General features: G+C 37.3%; 1 non-coding gene across 1 annotated transcript; it reads left to right on the top strand.

Moving 5' to 3' along the window:
- Window positions 1-13,354: 13,354 nt before the first annotated feature.
- LOC126002217 (U6 spliceosomal RNA) lies at window positions 13,355-13,461 on the top strand. The gene has a single exon (XR_007492980.1). It is a non-coding gene; the product is annotated as a U6 spliceosomal RNA (small nuclear RNA).
- The last annotated feature ends 299 nt before the right edge of the window (window positions 13,462-13,760 follow it).

Below are 13,760 nucleotides of genomic sequence, written 5' to 3'. Positions count from 1 at the left end.
CTTCCCGGGGGCAAGGGAACCCCAGTCGCAGGGAGGCCGGCGTTTGCGCGGTCGGGGCGGGCGGGAGGGACTTCCTTACCTTCCCAGGGCAAGGGAACCCCAGCCGCAGGGAGGCCGGCGTTCGCGCGGTCTAGTTCTGTCCTTTTTTAAGTCTCTACCAATATACCTGAGACCACTTGGCCCCTATCCCCCATCCTGAGACTCCACTACTTAATTTTATAAAAAAAATGCAGAAATATGAGGTAAAACAAAGTAATTTGTGTCCCAAGGTTTTATGAAAAAGGCAGGAACCCCTATCTAAAAGATAAACAAGGAATTACAGTTATTTGCATAGGTGCAGCAAAAGTTGGGAAATAGAAAAAAAAATATTTGGCCTAAAAAATACAGGCTGAAGAGTTGGTTTTATGCTCGGAAACTTCAGGGATAGGGTCTCCTTGTATTTAGGCCAAAGCATTTCCATTCCATGTCCCTCATATTTTGGTGGGCCTATGCAAACAATAATTGCCACTCTAACACCATTTTTACTGTGCTCCTTTGACTCTAATCCTTAGGAGAAACAAACCACTTAAACTTTTGAGGTTAATTTAAACTAATATGCATGTGCATGGAAATGTAAAAAAGTACTTTGCCTTCAATGTTTAAGGAGTTATATAAGTGTTATTTCTTTAGATTGCTTTGTGTACTGCTAAGAAATATTATGTACTACAATCTGGGGACTTGAGGGACAAAGCAATTGTACATAGGTTCTGTTTTATTTTTCTTAATGTTCTTTGGCTGAAAGTTCAAAGTTAAGATATCAGCAATCTGGTTATGGTGATTGTCCTTCCACTGTAACTTTACCTTGTCCTCTTTCTTTGAATCTTTGTTCTCATAATTAAAAATAAAAAATTAATAAAAATATGCAGGCTGTCCTTACCCATGAAGCATTTTGCCATAAGACCAACTACAGGCTCTGGACATAATAAGTTTTCTGACCTCCAAGTCTTTCTTCATGGTCCCAGAAAAAGTTCTCCTCAATCATGGTTGTCACTGTCAGGCTTTAGTAATTAGAGATCTTGGTATTTGCACAGATCCTAAGTAGAAGGCAGGGTTCACAGTGTTTTCTGGTTTCATCTCATTGTTGTGTGGTGAGCAGGGAAATCTGCCCTGAAAGCAATTTTGTTGCTGTTTCCAAGTCGTAGGGTGTCATCTGAACCCACTGTGGAGCAAGTTGGTGCCAGGGTAGCATTCAGGCCTTCCTAGGTAGAAGATTGATTTTTGGTGCTGGTGCAGAAAACTGTGCGTTTCAAACATGTCACCCAATGACTATTAAAGAAAATTATTAGGCAACATTCAACCAAAGTTTTTTTTTTGTTTGTTTGTTTTTGGATTTTGGGTCACACCCGGCAGTGCTCAGGGGTCACTCCTGGCTCCAAGCTCAGAAATCACTCCTGGCAGGCTCGGGGGACCATATGGGATGCCGGATTTGAACCTATAACCTTCTGCATAAAAGGCAAACGCCTTACCTCCATGACATCTCTCCGGCCCCGTTTTGTTTTTTAACTTGTAGTCCTGCACTGTCTCCTGGGACATACATTATTTTTTTAGTTGTAATACAAGAAAATTCACTGCCATAAGGCTAGATAAGCTCAACCATTTTATTTATTCATGCTCAGAACACAAATCTTCAGTAAAATATGTTGTGGCTTTACTTGACAATTTTTGTCAATAGTTCTGGCTAACCTAAATTATGTAACAGCAGGTTATTGCCTCTTTATATTTTGAATGGGGAATGAGTACCTGATGTTACCAACACCTATCAGCACCCACCCATGCAAATTTTGCAGAAGAGAGTCCAGATAGACTAAGAGGGAAGCATGGATACTAGAAGACCAATCAAACAGACAATGTATCCCTTTTCTCTAATCCTCAGACAACGATATATCTAGTAATTGATATATCTTACAGTATATTTATGGGAACTGAGAAGATAACTTAAAAGGCTAGAGTGCATGGTAGTCCCAGGTTAAATTCTCAAAGAAGACATATAAATTGCCAATAGGCACATGATAAAGCATCTATTCATTACCACAGAAATGCACATCAAGATAATAGAAAGACTGAAGATAACCATTGCTGGCAAGGATAAGAAAATAAAAATCCATTCCCTCTTGATGGGAATATCATCTTGTTCAGCCTCTATGAATTGGAGACTCAGACTACATACTATTTACTACTACATAGAAAATTCTCCTTATAATCATGTTACCTCAATAACAAAAGAATTTTTAAAAAATGCTAGCTGATAAATATCTAACTTCAGTGTTAGCTATATAAGTTTACAACATTAGACATAAATAATTTTTTATTTCTTCTTGATAACCTAATAAAGTAGAAATAATCTATTTTAAAGAAAGAAAACTGAGGCTAATGCTGATAAAAAAAATTATTTGTTCTTGGGGCCAGAGCGATAGTACAGCAGTAGGGCACATGCCTTGCATGCGCTGACCCAAGATGGATCTGGATTCAATCCCCCATATCCCTTATGACACTCAAGCCAGGAGTGATTTCTGAGTGCATAGCCAGGAGTAATCCCTGAGTATCACTGGGTGTGGCCCCAAAACAAAACAAAAAATTTTTGTTCTAGGGACCGGAGCGATACCATAGGAGTAGGGTGTTTGCCTTGCACATGGCCAATCCAGGACAGAAGATGGGTCGATCCCTGGCATCCCATATAGACCCCAAGCCAGGAGTGATTTATGATTGCATAGCCAGAAGTGGCCTCTGAGCATCTCTGGATGTGGCCCAAAAAACAAAAATAAGGAAAACATTTTTTTCTAGCTGCCCAAGAAATAAACTGGAATCTAATCTCAGTTGTTTGATTGAAGCCAATGTTAGTGCTACAATATCAGTGAAGAGTCAAATGTAAGTGTGCCAATGGTAACTGACCAGATATTTTTTATGAAAAAAAAAAACAAAACCTTACCATATTAATTACCATACAATAATTGGAAAGCTATGTAAAATTTCTTTAAAAAGTGACACTAACTAAGGCTGGAGCAATAGCACAGCGGTAAGGCATGCAGCCAACACAGGATGGACCCAGTTTAAAACCTGGCATCCCATATGGTCCCCTGATCCTGCTGAGTGACTTCTGAGCACAGAGCCAGGAGTAACTTCTAGGAGTGCCACTGGCTGTGACCCAAAAACAAATACAAACAAACAAAAAAGTGACACTAACCGTGGAAGAATTGGGTCCTTATACTACAGATCATGGGGCACATGCTATCAATGGGGGTGGGGGGCAGAGTTTATTAAAAAAACCAAAACAGTTTATTCAAAAACAAAAATTGAATACAAGTTTTCATAGTATCTTATGTGAAGAGAAACAGAAGAGGATGGGCAAGTAATGTGTTTGGGTGACACAAGATCAAAATGTTTGAAATTCCATGCATATCCTTACAGCTCAGTCATGCTGCTAGACAAAGCAAATGTTAAAATAAAAAAAAGAAGTACTATGTCTCTCAATTTCTGGAAGTTTAGACTCTAGATTGAAGCTGGTCAAGAGTGGGCTAGTGGGCGTACCAGGGGAGTGTCAGTCTTTGTTACAGAAATACCTGAAATCTGAGAAGTAACAGATTTTTTAGAAGATGCATATGGTTTGTTTTGGATAGAAATTAAGTCACAGTTTTGGAACAGTTTCACAGGTAATGTGATGCCTTGAGTCTCCAAAGTTATCCTTGGAGTGTGAAACTGGGGAGAAAGGATCTGTCACCATCTGCCTTACCGACAAGGAACTGATTAATAGAGTCTGAGCTGGGTCCATGAGGATCCTTGACCTCCCTTAAAATCTATGTTTGTAATTCTCAGCACTAATCTGAGAATTCTAATGAGTCAGTAAAATCTCTGAAAAATATTAAGAATTGTAGCAGCCATTCTCATAAGGAAACCAATGACATTGAGCTCAAATGAATACATATGCATGTTCCATAGGGATAAAGTCACTTGTTCTCAAAAATGGTCTTATTTGGTATGTTAAATTACAACATTCATATTAACTTGATTAAAAATTCTCAAAGCCTAATCATTTTAAATAACTAATAAGAATACACTGACTTTGCAGTATTTTCACAGTGCTATAAAAGTTTGAAATTTTAGGTACCATGCAGGGTTTATAAATTATTTTATCGATGAAAATGTCATGTGGCTATATCTCCATGTATATTTTAAATATAATAGGTATCATTTGAAAAGCTCTCTTACCAACATTTTTGTAGAGTACGTTTTAGGAGAAGAAATCTGCTACCAATCTGCTACCTGCCAATATCTATAAAGCTTTCTCAATTTTAGTGAATATTCTTGAAACTAGAAATTCCCTAATCACTCAAAAGTATGTATTTTTAGGATGAATCTTCAGGTTCTGGGATTGTGGAGCATATATTTTATTGGCATTATTAGCAGGTAATTATCAACCCCTGACTTTGGGTAAGCTTCTCAGTGAAGTTGCTTTATTCATCTTTCTTAAAAATTACTCAGTTCCTTTGTAACTCTGAAATGGGGAAACTGAGGCAAGGCAAATCACAATTATTGTTTTTAAGCATTTTCAACTTCTTTTTTTTTTGCACTTTTCTTTATTTAAAAATTGTGATTACAAATATGATTGTGATTAGGTTTCAGTCATATAAAGAAACCCTCCCCCTTCACCAGTGAAACATTCCCACTCCCAAGGTCCCAAATCTCCCTCCATCCCACCCCACCCCCACCTGTACTCCAGACAGGTTTTCCAGTTCCCTCATTTATTCACATGATTATGGTAGTTCTCAGTGTAGTTATTTCTATAACTGCACTCACGACTCTTTGTGGTGAGCTTCATGAAGTGAGCTGGAAGTTCCAGCCCTCCTCTCATTGTCTCTGAGAATTGTTGCAAAGATGACTTTTATTTTTCTTAAAACCCATAGATGAGTGAGACTATTCTGCGTCTCTCTCTGTCCCTCTGACTTATTTCACTCAGCATGATAGACTCCATGTACATCCATGTATAGAAAAATTTCATAACTTCATCTCTCATGATGGCTGAATAATATTCCATTGTGTATGTGTACCACAGTTTCTTTATGCATTCGTCTGTTGAAGGGCATCTTGGTTGTTTCCAGAACCTGGCTATTGTGAATAGTGCTGCAATAAATATAGGTGCGAGAAAGGGGTTTTTGTATTGTATTCTTGTGTTCCTAGAGTATATCCCTAGGAGTGGAATAGCTGGGTCGAATGGGAGCTCAATTTCCAGATTTTGGAGGAATCTCCATATAGCTTTCCATAGAGGTTGGACTAGACGGCATTCCCACCAGCAGTGGATAAGAGTTTCTTTCTCTCCACATCCCTGCCAGCACCGATTGTTCTCATTGTTTGTGATGTGTGCCAATCTCTGTGGTGTGAGATGGTATCTTATCATTGTTTTGATTTACATCTCCTTGATGATCAGTGATGAGGAGCATTTTTTCATGTGCCTTTTGGCCATTTGTATTTCTGTTTTATCAAAGTGTCTATTCATTTCTTCTCCCCATTTTTTGATGGGATTAGATGTTTTTTTCTTGTAAAGTTTTGTCAGTGCCCTGTATATTTTGGATATTAGCCCCTTATCTGATGGGTATTGGGTGATTAGTTTCTCCTACATGGTGGGTAACTCTTGTATCCTGGGAACTATTTTTTTTTTGAGGTGCAGAAGCTTCTCAGCATAATGTATTCCCATCTGTTGATATCTGCTTTCACTTGTTTGGAAAGTGCAGTTTACTCCTTGAAGATGCCTTTAGTCTCAATGTCATGGAGTGTTTTACCTACGTGTTGTTCTATATACCTTATGGTATCAGGTCTGATATCAAGGTCTTTAATCCATTTGGATTTTACCTTCGTACATGATGTTAACTGGGGGTCTATGTTCGCTTTTTTGCAAGTAGCTAACCAGTTCTGCCAGCATCACTTGTTGAAGAGGTTTTCCCTGCTCCACTTAGGATTTCTTGCTTCCTTGTCAAAGATTAGGTGATTGTATGTCTGGGGAACATTGTCTGAGAACTCAAGCCTATTCCACTGATCTGAGGGTTTGTCTTTATTCCAATATCATGCTGTGTTGATGACTATTGCTTTGTAGTTCATTTTAAAATTGGGGAAAGTAATGCCTCCCATTTTCTTTTCCCTAGGAGTGCTTTAGCTATTCGAGGGTGTTTATTGTTCCAGATGAACTTCATAAGTGTTTGATCCACTTTTTTTGAAGAATGTCATGGCTATCTTTAGAAGGATCACATTACATCTGTACAATGCTTTGGGGAGTATTGCCATTTTAATGATGTTAATCCTGTCAATCTATGAGCAGGGTATGTGTTTCCATTTCCGTGTGTCCTCTCATATCTTGAAGCAGGGCTTTATAGTTTTCTTTGTATAGGTCCTTCACATCTTTGGTCAAGTTGACTCCAAGATATTTGAGTTTGTGTGGCATTAATGTGAATGGGATTGCCTTCTTGACATCCATCTCTTCCATATCATTATTGGTGGATAAAAAGGCCATTGATTTCTGTGTGTTAATTTTGTAGCTTGCCACCTTGCTATATGAGTCTATTGTTTCTAGAAGCTTTTTGGTAGAGTCTTTAGGGTTTTCTAAGTAGAATATCATGTCATCTGCAAACAGTGAGAGCTTGACTTACTCCTTTCCTATCTGGATACTCTTGATATCTTTTTCTTGCCTGATCGCTATAGCAAGCACTTCCAGTACTATGTTGAAGAGGAGTGATGAGAGTGGACAGCCTTGTCTTGTACCAGAATTTAGAGGAAAGGCTTTTAGTTTTTCTCCATTGAGGATAATATTTGCCATTGGCTTGTGGTAGATGGCTTTAACTGATTGAGAAAGGTTCCTTCCATTCCCATCTTGCTGAGAGTTTTGATCAAGAATGGGTGTTGGACCTTATTAAATGCTTTCTCTGCATCTATTGATATGATCATGTGATTTTTATTTTTCTTGTTGTTGCTATGTGTATGATGTTGATAGATTTATAGATGTTAAACCATCCTTGCATTCCTGGAATGAAACCTACTTGGTTGTAGTGTATGATCTTCTTGATGATCCTATTTGGATCCTATTTGCTAGGATTTTGTTGAAGATCTTTGCATCTGCATTCATCAGCGATATTGGTCTGTAATTTTCTTTTTTGACAGCATTTCTGTCTGGTTTAGGTATCAAGGTGATGTTAGCTTTATAAAAGCTGTTTGGGAGTGTTCCCGTTTTTTCAATTTCATGAAAGAGCCTGGCTAGGATTGGTAGTAGCTCCTCTTGAAAGGTTTGAAAGAATTCATTAGTAAATCCATCTGGGCCTGGGCTTTTCTTTTTGGGCAGATGTTTGACTACAGTTTCAATTTTCTCAATAGTGACGGGGGGTGTTTATATATGTTATATCCTCCTTACTTAACTGTGGAAGGTTTTAAGTGTCCAAGAATTTATCCATTTCTTCTAGGTTCTCATGTTTAGTAGCATATAATTTCTCTGATTACCCTTTGGATCTCTGCAGTATCTGTCGTGATCTCACCCTTCTCATTTCTAACATGGGTTATAAGGGTTCTCTCTCTCTTTCTCTCTCTCTCTCTTTCTCTCTCTTTGTGAGTTTTGCCAATGGTGTATCAATCTTCTTTATTTTTTCAAAGAACCAACTTCTGCTTTCGTTGATCTTTTGGATTGCTTTTTGGTTTTCCACTTCATTGATTTCTGCTTTCAGTTTTGTTATTTTCTTCTGTCTCCCTATTTTTGGTTCCTTTTGTTGGTCATTTTCCAATTTTATGAGCTATGTCATTAAGTTATTCAGGCATGCCCCTTCTTCCTTCCTGATTTGTGCTTGTAAAGCTATAAATTTTCCTCTCAGGACCGCTTTTGCTATGTCCCATAGGTTCTGGCAGTTTGTGTCTTTATTATCATTTGTTTCCAGGAAAGTTTTGATTTTCTCTTTGATTTCATCTTGGACCCACTAGTTGTTCAGCAGCAGGCTGTTTAATTTCCAATTGTTAAAGTTTTTCTTCTGTGTGCCTTTGTAGTTCACATCTAATTTCAGAGCCTTATGGTCAGCAAAGGTAGCCTGTTTTTATTGAGTTTCAGTCTGGTTGAGCTATCAAGTGTTGATAGGGCCATGTTGAGGTTTCCCACAATTATTGTGTTATTATTGATGTCTTCTTTCAGATTTGTCAGTAATTGTATTAGATAATTTGCTAGTCTCTCATTGGGTGCATATATGTTTAATAGTCTGATTTCTTCCTGTTGCACATATACCTTGATTAGTACATAGTGTCCATCTTTGTCCCTTACAACTTTTTTGAGTATAAAGTTGGTGTCATCAGATAGTAATATGGCCACCCCAGCTTTTTTAAGTGTGTTGTTTGCTTGGATGATTTTCCTCCAGCCTTTGCTTTTGAGTCTGTTTGTTCTGACTATTCAGGTGTGTTTCTTGTAGGCAGCAGAAGGTTGGATTCATCTTTTTGACCCATTTTGCCACTCTGTGTCTTTTAATTGGTGAATTTAGTCCATTGACATTGAGGGAAATGACTGTCATAGGATTTAATGACATCTTTGTAGATAAGTTTGCTGTGTTTTTTGGTATCTCTTGTCTTAAAGTAGACCTGTCAGTTTTTCCTTTAAGTATGGTTTTTCATCTGTGAAGTTTCTGAGCTGTTGTTCATCCATGAAGCTATGTATCCTTCCTTCAAACTGAACATGAGTCGGGCTGGAGGCAGTGTTCTCAGTGAGGCATCCATTTCATTCAGTCTTGTCACAATATCCCACCACTGTCTTCTGGCCTTGAGAGCTTCTTGGGACATGTCTGCTCTAAGTCTTAGGGATGTTCCTTTGAATGTAATTTCCCTTTTTGATCTTGCTGCTTTCAGTATTCTATCTCTATCTGTGGGATTTGTCATTGTAATGAGGATGTATCTTGGGGTGTTTTTCTTTGGGTCTCTTTTAGCTGGTACTCTTCGGGCATGCAGGATTTGATTGCATGTAGTTTTTAACTCTGGGAGTATCTCTTTGATGATGTCTTTGACAGTTGATTCTTCCTGGATATCTCCTACCTGGGTCTCTGGGACTCCAATGATTCTTATGTTGTTTCTGTTGAGTTTATCAAAGACTTTTATTTTCATTTGTTCACATTCCTTGAGTACTTTTTCCATTGCCTGATCGTTTGTCTTAAGGTTCTTTTCTTGGTTTTTGGGCCACACCCGTTTGATGCTCAGGGGCTACTCCTGGCTATGCGATCAGAAGTCGCTCCTGGCTTGGGGGGACCATATGGGATGCCGGGGGATCGAACCGCGGTCCGTCCTACGCTAGCGCTTGCAAGGCAGACACCTTACCTCTAGCGCCACCTTCCCGGCCCCTTAAGGTTCTTTTCTAATTTCTTCTGCTGTGTTGAGTTTTTCTGCATCTCATCTTCCAGCACAACGATTCTGTCCTCATCTGCTGTTACCCTGCTGGCGAGGCCATCCACTGAGTTTTTCAGTTCAGCTACCATGTTTTTCAAATCTGTTATTTCAGTTTGGAGTTTCCTAATTTCTGTCTTTGTATTATGTTTAGATCGATTTATGCTTTCTTTGTGTTCTACAAATCTCTTCCATATTGCTCTTCTAAACTCCTTATCCAAGAGGTTAATCAGATGGTTGGGATTTTTTAGGTCATCCGAGCTATCGTCTTCATTCTCTGTGCATGGTGTTTGCCTGTGAGGTTTCCCCATTGTCACGCTTGTAGTGTGATTTTTTCTGCGTGTTGTGGTGGGGTTCATTGATTAGAAAGAGTGCGCAAATCAAAGCAGAGTGGCCATGCTCTTCTGGAGCCTCTGAGAGAGCTATTTTTCTGGGCCCTTTTTGACCCACTCCCAAGAGGTTTCGGAGACAGGATAGTGGAAATACACTCATAGGCAACACTCACAGTTGGGAATCATTGGGCAGCCGTAGATTTTCCCAGCCTGACGTCACAAACAGGGGACCTTCCTTTATGCAGAATACTGCAGATAGCCGGTTTTCATGGTCAGACACCGTTCCTTGGTACTCCGACCCTTGGATGAGCCTCTAGGAGAGCTATTTTTCTGGGCCCTTTTCAGCCCACTCCCAAGACTTTTTGGAGACGGAAAAACACACAAAGGCAACACTCACAGTCAGGAAATGCATTTTCAACTTCTAACAACATAATTATAATTTATGTTGTGCATGCTAAATTTCCATTGAGCCTAGCTCCTGAAACATAAAAATGTGGCCAGTGAGCCTTAGTTAAATAAATGAATTTTGGGAAGCATTCACTCATCATTAGTAACATGATTGTTAGTTAAATGAATGAATGTGATACATAAATAAGTGAGAGGGAGCAAGTGACAAGCAAGTGCTCAAGGACAAAAAGAACCAATCATTTAAGGAAAAACCAAGGGAATTGCTAATTTTGTTGAGAAGAGAACTAAGAATAAAAGGTCTAAGCTGGAACAATAGTTCAATGGGTTAAGTATTTGGTAAGGGCACCCAGGGTGTGGATCAAACACACTCCTAAAATGTTCTAATTGAAATGTAATTCTCTCTAAATAGACATTCTATGTATTAAGAAGTGTTTGGGGTAGAGCCAGATAGCAGAGCAGGTAAGCTGTTTGTCTTGCACCCAGTTAGGTTTGATTCCCAGCATCCCATTTGGTTCTCTGTGGAGAAGTAACCTCCTAAGTGTGGCTGGGAATGGCCCCAAAACAAACAAGCACAAAAGTGTTTGGGACCAAACATTTAAATTCCTAAAAAAGATTATGGATTAAAGTAGGACATTAAAGATAAATTTCTTAACAGAAAACTGACTGTGACAGTAGATGCAATGATTTGGTAAGACAGTTCTGACTAAATAAGATACCAGATTGGAATAAATATATAGCCATGGACCAGAAAAGTCATTGTTTAAACATCCACAGAGAAAAACGAACAAAAAACCCCATCAACTGATAAAAAGAAGTTGTGTATACACACTATGGTATATTATGTAACCTTAATAAGCAATGAACTTTGAAGACAGTAAAAGAAGTCTGATGCACAGATTTATACAATTGTATAAGCCTATTCAGATGAAATATCCAGAATTGGAGAAATATATCAAGTCATATTTAGTAGCCGGGGACTGGAGTAATGGGGATAGTGAAGAACTTGCTACATGGAAAAGGAGTGCTTGGGTTGATATAAATATTCTGAAATTAGATAATTGTAAAGGTTGCAGAACATGTGATTGTACCCAAAACTACTGAATTACTTTTAATTAAAAATTAGGTGGCAATTACTTCTTTAACTTTATTCACTTATATATTTGTTTTGCAATACTGTTTGGAAAAAATGCAAATTTGAAGATTTTTTGGCTAGGAACTAATTTTCAATATATTAAGAACATAGATTTAATTGAATAGCTGTTATTCAGTTTGTGCTCTAACTTCATTTATAAATCATCATGATGGCAAATAAAGTATTAAATAAATATTAGCCCCTGGGTTTTATTTATGCATTTCAATCACATAATATGTTATCTTTTGCAAGTTAGCTAGACTCTCTGTAATTTAGTTTACTCATCTGAAAGCTAATATAATATTCTTTGAATAAGATAAATTTTGGGTTTTCTAAAGAATGGCTTCCAAATAAAATGCTGACTTTTTAAAGAAAAGACAAGTTTCAGGTGATTCTAATCTATAACCAAGATGTAAAAGGCATATAGTGACCAGTCTATCTTATGGGAATAGTAAGTAAATGATAATTTTATAATTTTATTAATGCCTTACTCATTAATTATAATTGATTTGTAAAGATTAAAGTATATCTATTGAATGTGGGATGTTGGGAAAGTATGTAGGACGGGAAAGTATATTTTTATATAAATTTATATTGTTTAATAAGGTACATTATACCTTCTAAAATCAATATGTAGATTCTATTGGAAGATCTCAATAGAAGCTGTTTGCTTCCAGAAGCAAGGCTTAGTTACTCTGTCAAACAAAGCTTTTTCCTTACAACTAACTACTTGATAATAGTTTCTGGTTCTGTCTTATTCAGAATTTTTTTATTTTAAGTATTAAATAAACTTGTTAAAGTGAATTTTAAGTATATTAAATTCTTTTATAATTTTTCAATGTGATTTTTGAGTATTTATATAATTTTATTTGCTTTATTTGCTTATTCCATTTAATAAGCATTTTTTGACAAATAAAATAACTTTTTAAAGAATGAATTCACTTGTAATATGGAGACAATTATAAAATTAGAATGTCCAGAAAGAAACTCAGACAATATGGTTAAAAAACAAGTGGTAAAGCAGACAGCAAGAAAGCAGATTTGAAATTAGGGGTGCCCAGAAATGGAAAACAGTGATGGGCAAAATAGTTGAGGGGAGGGTGTTTTAAGATTCGCATTAGGTATAGGTTTTCTTTTTCTTTTTATAATTTTTAAATGATTCATTGAATCATTGAGATTTACAGAGTTCTTCATAGTTGGGCTTTAGGAACAATCCTACAATCAGTGCCAACCTCCCTCCACCAATGTTCCTAGAATGCATCCCCTGCCACCGCCCCTGCACGAAGTCCGCCAGCATAACAGGACTATTTTGAGTTTTGATTGTTAAAGTTTGGGTCTCATGATTTTATTGTTGTTCAATTTGGCTTGGATATTTAGTTATGTCCCTTTTTAACACTACCACTATCAATGCACCTGAGACCTCTTGGCTCCTATCTCCTATTATTTCATATTTGTGTTTCTCCCCCACTCAATTTCTTTCCTTCTCTTCACTATACTCTGGGAACAAGAGTGTTTGAGGCAACTCCCATTTAAACCATTGCATTTCTTCATGCAGTTATTCTAAATACCACATAAAAGTGATATTATTCTGTATTTATCCTTCTTTTGGCTTACTTCACTTAACATAATATTTTCCAGTTCCATCCATGTTGCAGCAAATTGCATTATTGCATCATTCCTTACTGATAGTTCGAATGTAGTATTCCATTATATATATCTAAACATCTTCATGAGCCATTTTCTGACATAGATGTTTTATGTTTTAAAATGTTTTTCAATTTTCTGTAGCAAACATAGAGGCTGACAATTATTCATTTTGTTGTTTCAATCATAATTTCAGCTTTCTAGAAATAAAAATGAAAAAGAAATAGAGGTGGGAGCACTTCTCTAGCCATCCTTGTCATCAGAACCAAGCAAGTCATATTCCTTATCCTTATAACCACAGAGTTAACAGAAAATTTGATTCTGTGACTTACTTTCCTAGAAGAAAATAGATTTCAATGATAAAAAGAATCAAGTGGACAGATGTTGTAAAATACAATTTATAACATAATACAATTACCGTGTGCTCACTTCAGCAGCACATATACTAAAATTGGAATGATACAGAGAAGATTAGCATGGCCCCTGCACAAGGATGACATAATAAAATTATCATATGCCCATATAGCCATCAAGCAAAGCCCATGCAAGTTTATAAATTAGTTTTTGAAGATGACAAATATTATTCTTTCATTCATTCTCTGCTTTTATATAATTTTCTTCACTAACTACAGAGGTAAATAGCTTTGATTCCCAAAAGGGCTATTTAGTATGGATGTAGGACCAGAACACTATAATAGTTGGTAGGACACTTACCTTGCACACAGCTGACCCAGGTTTAATCCTACTAATCCCATATGGTCCCCTGAGCCCTGTCAGGAGATATCCTTGATCACAGAACCAGGAATAAGTCCTTGGCACTGCTGAGA

The sequence above is a fragment of the Suncus etruscus genome, chromosome 2, assembly GCF_024139225.1.
Source record: "Suncus etruscus isolate mSunEtr1 chromosome 2, mSunEtr1.pri.cur, whole genome shotgun sequence".
Classification (NCBI taxonomy): Eukaryota; Metazoa; Chordata; class Mammalia; order Eulipotyphla; family Soricidae; genus Suncus; species Suncus etruscus.
The sequence above is the reverse complement of the archived record's forward strand: the minus strand, read 5'-3'. Positions and strand labels throughout refer to the sequence as shown.